The sequence below is a fragment of the Scylla paramamosain genome, chromosome 26 (genome assembly GCF_035594125.1).
Source record: "Scylla paramamosain isolate STU-SP2022 chromosome 26, ASM3559412v1, whole genome shotgun sequence".
Taxonomy (NCBI): Eukaryota; Metazoa; Arthropoda; class Malacostraca; order Decapoda; family Portunidae; genus Scylla; species Scylla paramamosain.
Window position 1 is genome coordinate 2,107,501 of NC_087176.1, and position 5,000 is coordinate 2,112,500.

A 5,000-nucleotide genomic window follows, 5' to 3' on the forward strand; every position below is an offset into this window, starting at 1 on the left:
TATAATGAGATTTAGATTAGCTCATTTTCCTTGTTGATAACGTAAGGGTGAGAGAGAGAGAGAGAGAGAGAGAGAGAGAGAGAGAGAGAGAGAGAGAGAGAGAGAGTTGTTTTAAGGAAGTAAATTAACTGGGGAAGGAAATACATAACTTCTTCCCAATTGAGGTGAAAAGAAGTATACATGAGGTGAATTCTTCTCCTCGCGTGTGCTGACGGAAGCAATTATGGTCCGGAGAGAGAGACAGAGAGAGAGAGAGAGAGAGAGAGAGAGAGAGAGAGAGAGAGAGGCTAATAGAGGAAAAGGAAGGAAATTAGGAAAAAGAGAGGGAAAGGAAAAAAGAAGAAAAACGAAGAAACGGAGAGACAAAAGTAGGAAAGAAGGAAAGGAGAGAAGGAAAAAGAATACAAAGAAAGATGGGAAACAAGGAAAGAGAAATAGATGAATTGAAGGAAAATGGACAAAGGGAAAGCGACCAGAGGAAAGATGAAAAATGGAGAGTGGGAGAGAAGGAAAAGATAAAGGAAATGACAGAGAGAGAGAGAGAGAGAGAGAGAGAGAGAGAGAGAGAGAGAGAGAGAGAGAGAGAGAGAGAGAGAGAGAGAGAGAGAGAGAGAGACAAGGAAGTAGAAGGAAAAATAGAAAATAATTAATTTAAGAGATGGAGAGAGAGAGAGAGAGAGAGAGAGAGAGAGAGAGAGAGAGAGAGAGAGAGAGAGAGAGAGAGACGAAAACAAGAGTACTGAGACAAAGAAGGGGAAAATAGAAGAACGAATAGAAAAAGTTTAAAAAGGGAAGGAAGAGAGAAGGACTGGAGAAAGAAGTTAAGATAGGGAAGGAGGGAGAGAAAAAGGAGGAATGGAGGAGGAGGAAAGAACATAAGGAAGGAAAAATGTGAAGAATAATGGAGGCAATTATAGGTGGTAAGGAAGGAAATAAGAGAGAGAGAGAGAGAGAGAGAGAGAGAGAGAGAGAGAGAGAGAGAGAGAGAGAGAGAGAGAGAGGAACGAATGAGGCTGTCTGGGAAAGGAATGAACGCGTTGAGACAAGACAAATTGAAGTGTTGTAGAATTAAAAAAAAAAAAATAGATCAAATAAAATAGATAAAAAAGTAAACAAATAAACTACCATATTACAAAGAGATCAATTGGGGGAAAATAAAGCTATGCCTCGTGACGGTGAAGGGGAAACTTAAGCATCTTGTTGTCTCTTGATGTTTTCCTTATTCATTATCTACATTCATTTAGCTGTTTTGTCTCTTCCTTCATCTATGTTTTCTCTCTTTATTTATTTATTTTTTATTTTTTTATGTTCTTGAAATGAGGTTGAATTACTGTGATCTCTTCCTCTTCCTCTTCCTCTTCCTCTTCCACCCATCTCTCCTATTACTCCTCTTCCTCTTCACTTCTCTTCTTCCTCTTAAATATTCTTGTGCTTTTATTGCTGTTACTCCTCCTCCTCCTCCTCCTCCTCCTCCTCCTCCTCCTCCTCCTCCTCCTCCTCCTCCTCCTCCTCCTCCTCCTCCTCCTCCTCCATCTCTTACTTTTCCTATTCCTTCCCTTCCTCCCGACTTCCTCTCTCTCCTTTCTCACTTCCTCCCATTCACCCTTCCCTCTTTCCCCCTTTCCTGTCTTTCTCTTGTTTCCCTCCCCTCACCAGTTTCTACTATCTTCCCCACCATTTCCCACCTATCTCCCCTTCCCTCTTCTCTCCCCTCTCCCTCTCCATCTCTCCCTCTCTAACACTCTCCCTTTACACTCCCTTTACCCCTTGAAACATTAACCCTAACACCACAGCTACCATCTCTCTCTCTCTCTCTCTCTCTCTCTCTCTCTCTCTCTCTCTCTCTCTCTCTCTCTCTCTCTCTCTCTCTCTCTCTCTCTCTCTCTCTCTCTCTCTCTCGCATAATTAGAGCTGAGAAGAGAGAGAGAGAGAGAGAGAGAGAGAGAGAGAGAGAGAGGCGGTCTGGCTGCGTTCACTGCCTTGTTTCGGTGCTCGCAATTAAGGGCAGGCCTCCCAATGGCACCTGCAGCACGCCGCCTCCTTGTAATGACACGCCAGCGGCACACCTCCACGCCTCATCGCGGATCTCTCCTGTCCCTCTTGCTCCATGCCTGCCTCTCTCTCTTGTCCCTCTTGTTTGTCTGTCTGTCTTGTCTCTCTCTCTCTCTCTTGTCTCTCTCTCGTCTCTCTCTTGTTTATCTCTCTCTCTCTCTCTCTCTCTCTCTCTCTCTCTCTCTCTCTCTCTCTCTCTCTCTCTCTCTCTCTCTCTCTCTCTCTCTCTCTCTCTCTCTCTCTCTCTCTCTCGTCTCTTTCTTGTCTCGCTCTCTCTTGTCTGCCTCTCGTCTCTCTTTTGTCTCTCTCCTGTCTGCCTCTTGTCTGCCTCGCTTGTCTCTCTATCTCTCTCTCGTCTCTTTCTTATCTCTCTCTCTCTCTCTTGTCTGCCTCTCTCTTGTCTCTCTTTTCTCTCTCTCTTGTCCCTCTCAGTGTCCTCTTGTGTTGATCAGGTATATTGTGTTGCCTGCATTCCTCTTTCCTCTAAGTCTGTCTGTGTTCTTTTGTGTTGGTCAGTTGTGTTATTGTGTCATTCCTTGCATATCTCTTCATTTCTCTTCCCTGTTCTTTGTCTCCCTCTCGTGTTCGTCAGGTATGTTACGGTGCGGTGTTGTGGAGTGTGAGTTGTGTCAGGTTATTAGTGTTGCGTCATTTGGGAGCCTCAAGACTGGATGGAGATGAGAGGTGGTAATAAGTTGGTATGTTTCGTAGGGAATGTCACGTGTAAGCTTCATGGGTCCTTGCAGTTTGTCTTATTTTTTGTTATGTTCTTGTGTGTGTTTTTTTGTATGTGTGTGTTAATGACTGTTCTCCTCTCATCTTGCATCCTCTTGTGTTTATCTGCTGTGTGTTAGTGTGTGTGGCGTTGATAAGTAAGTGTTGTGAGTTGACTTTTGGGTTCGATATTCTTTGTTTTTTTTTTTTTTTTTTTTTTTTTTGTTAATTATCGCCCTCCTTCCCCATTTTATCCTCGTACCTTAACCTTATGTGTTATTTTGTGGCATTCTTATGTGTTGGTTGGCCTTTGTTATGCTAGCGGGGCACCGGTCAAGGGCAGCGAAATTTATAAAAAGAATAATGAAAGAGACCCCCGTTGACAAGCCACTCGGTAAAGAAAGAAAAGTGCCAGAAGGGTTATCCAAAGGTGGGGAAGTGTATTTTTGTTTATAATTGTTCAAGGGAAAGGGTTTGTTTATTTGTTTATGAATTTTGATTTTTTTTTTTTTTTTTTTTTTTTTGGTACAAGTTTTTTTTTATTTGTTAAAAGGATAGCTTTCTTTATACTTCTTCTTCTTCTTCTTCTTCTTCTTCTTCTTCTTCTTCTTCTTCTTCTTCTTCTTCTTCTTCTTCTTCTTCTTCTTCTTCTTCTTTTCTTTTTCTTTTCTTTTCTTTTCTTTTCTTTTTCTTTTTCTTCTTTTTCTTTTCTTTTCTTTTTCTTATTATTATTATTATTATTATTATTATTCTCCTTCCCTTGATTCCTCTTTCTTTTTTCGGCCATCTTATTTATACTATCTCTTTCCTCCTCTTCCTCTTTTTTTCATTTTCTCTTTCTTCCTCTCTTTTTTAACTTATCTTTTACCTCATTCATTTTTTTTTATAATATCGTCAATTTCTCTCTCTCTCTCTCTCTCTCTCTCTCTCTCTCTCTCTCTCTCTCTCTCTCTCTCTCTCTCTCTCTCTCTCTCTCTCTCTCTCTCTCTCTCTCTCTCTTATTCTGGTCTTCCTCTTGTCTTGTTCTGTGTCGTGTTTCTCTATTCCTGTGTTTCCATGTTTTTCCTTTTGCCCTTTTATTCCTTCTCCTCTTCCCCTATCTCTTCTCTTCTTCTATTCCTCCTCTCCTTCCCTTCACTTCTCATCTCTCATTCTGGTATTTTCTTTCCTTTCTCTCTTGCCTCTCACCTCTCCTTTTGCTATCCTCCTCCTCCTCCTCCTCCTCCTCCTCCTCCTCCTCCTCCTCCTCCTCCTTCTCTTTTCTCATCATCATCTTCTCTCTCTCCTCCTATTATTTTTTATTGCTTCTCCCTTTGCACCTTCCTCTTCTCTCTTTCTCTGTTCTATTTTCCTCCTCCCTTCATTCTCTCTCTCTCTCTCTCTCTCTCTCTCTCTCTCTCTCTCTCTCTCTCTCTCTCTCTCTCTCTCTCTCTCTCTCTCTCTCTCTCTCAGCAGTGTAATAACAGGTTTCGCTCTGACGGACACGACGCAACACTGCCAAAACTCCTTCCCTCCCTCCCTCTCTCCCTCCCTCCCTCCCTCCCTCCCTCCCTCCCTCCCTCACTCTCCCAACACCTTCATCAGCGTCAGGGAGAAGGAAGATCAACGCTACACACGCATCATTGGCAGCGAGAGGGAGAGGGAGGGAGAGAGAGAGAGAGAGAGAGAGAGAGAGAGAGAGAGAGAGAGAGAGAGAGAGAGAGAGAGAATCTAGTGCAAAACTCACATTGATTGGAACAGTTCAAAGAGGAAAGTGACTTGTGTGTGTGTGTGTGTGTGTGTGTGTGTGTGTGTGTGTGTGTGTGTGTGCTTTCGTTGTTGTTGTTGTTGTTGTTGTTGTTGTTGTTGTTGTTGTTTATCTTCCTCTTCTTCTTCTTCTTCTTCTTCTTCTTCTTCTTCTTCTTCTTCTTCTTCTTCTTCTTCTTCTTCTTCTTCTTCTCATCTATCATTTCCATCTCTTTATCTGTTTTTTTCTTTTTTTTTTCTATTTATCATCTTCAATATTTTATTTCACCTAGTTATCTTTGTTATATTTTCTCTCACCCTCCTCCTCCTCCTCCTCCTCCTCCTCCTCCTCCTCCTCCTCCTCCTCCTCCTCCTCCTCCTCCTCCTCCTCCTCCTCCTCCTCCTCCTTTATCTTCCCATTATCCTTTTCTTCTTTACTAGCATTTACTTCTCACTCTCCTCCCCTGTGCCATCTCCTCTCTCCTCCTCTCCCTCTTCCCTCTCTTTCC

At 42.6% G+C, this 5,000-nt stretch overlaps 1 long non-coding RNA gene across 2 annotated transcripts in view; it reads left to right on the top strand.

Annotated features, from left to right (window-relative positions):
* Positions 1 to 5,000, top strand: part of LOC135113571 (uncharacterized) — a 395,407-nt gene that overhangs the window by 377,677 nt on the left and 12,730 nt on the right. The window lies entirely within an intron of this gene.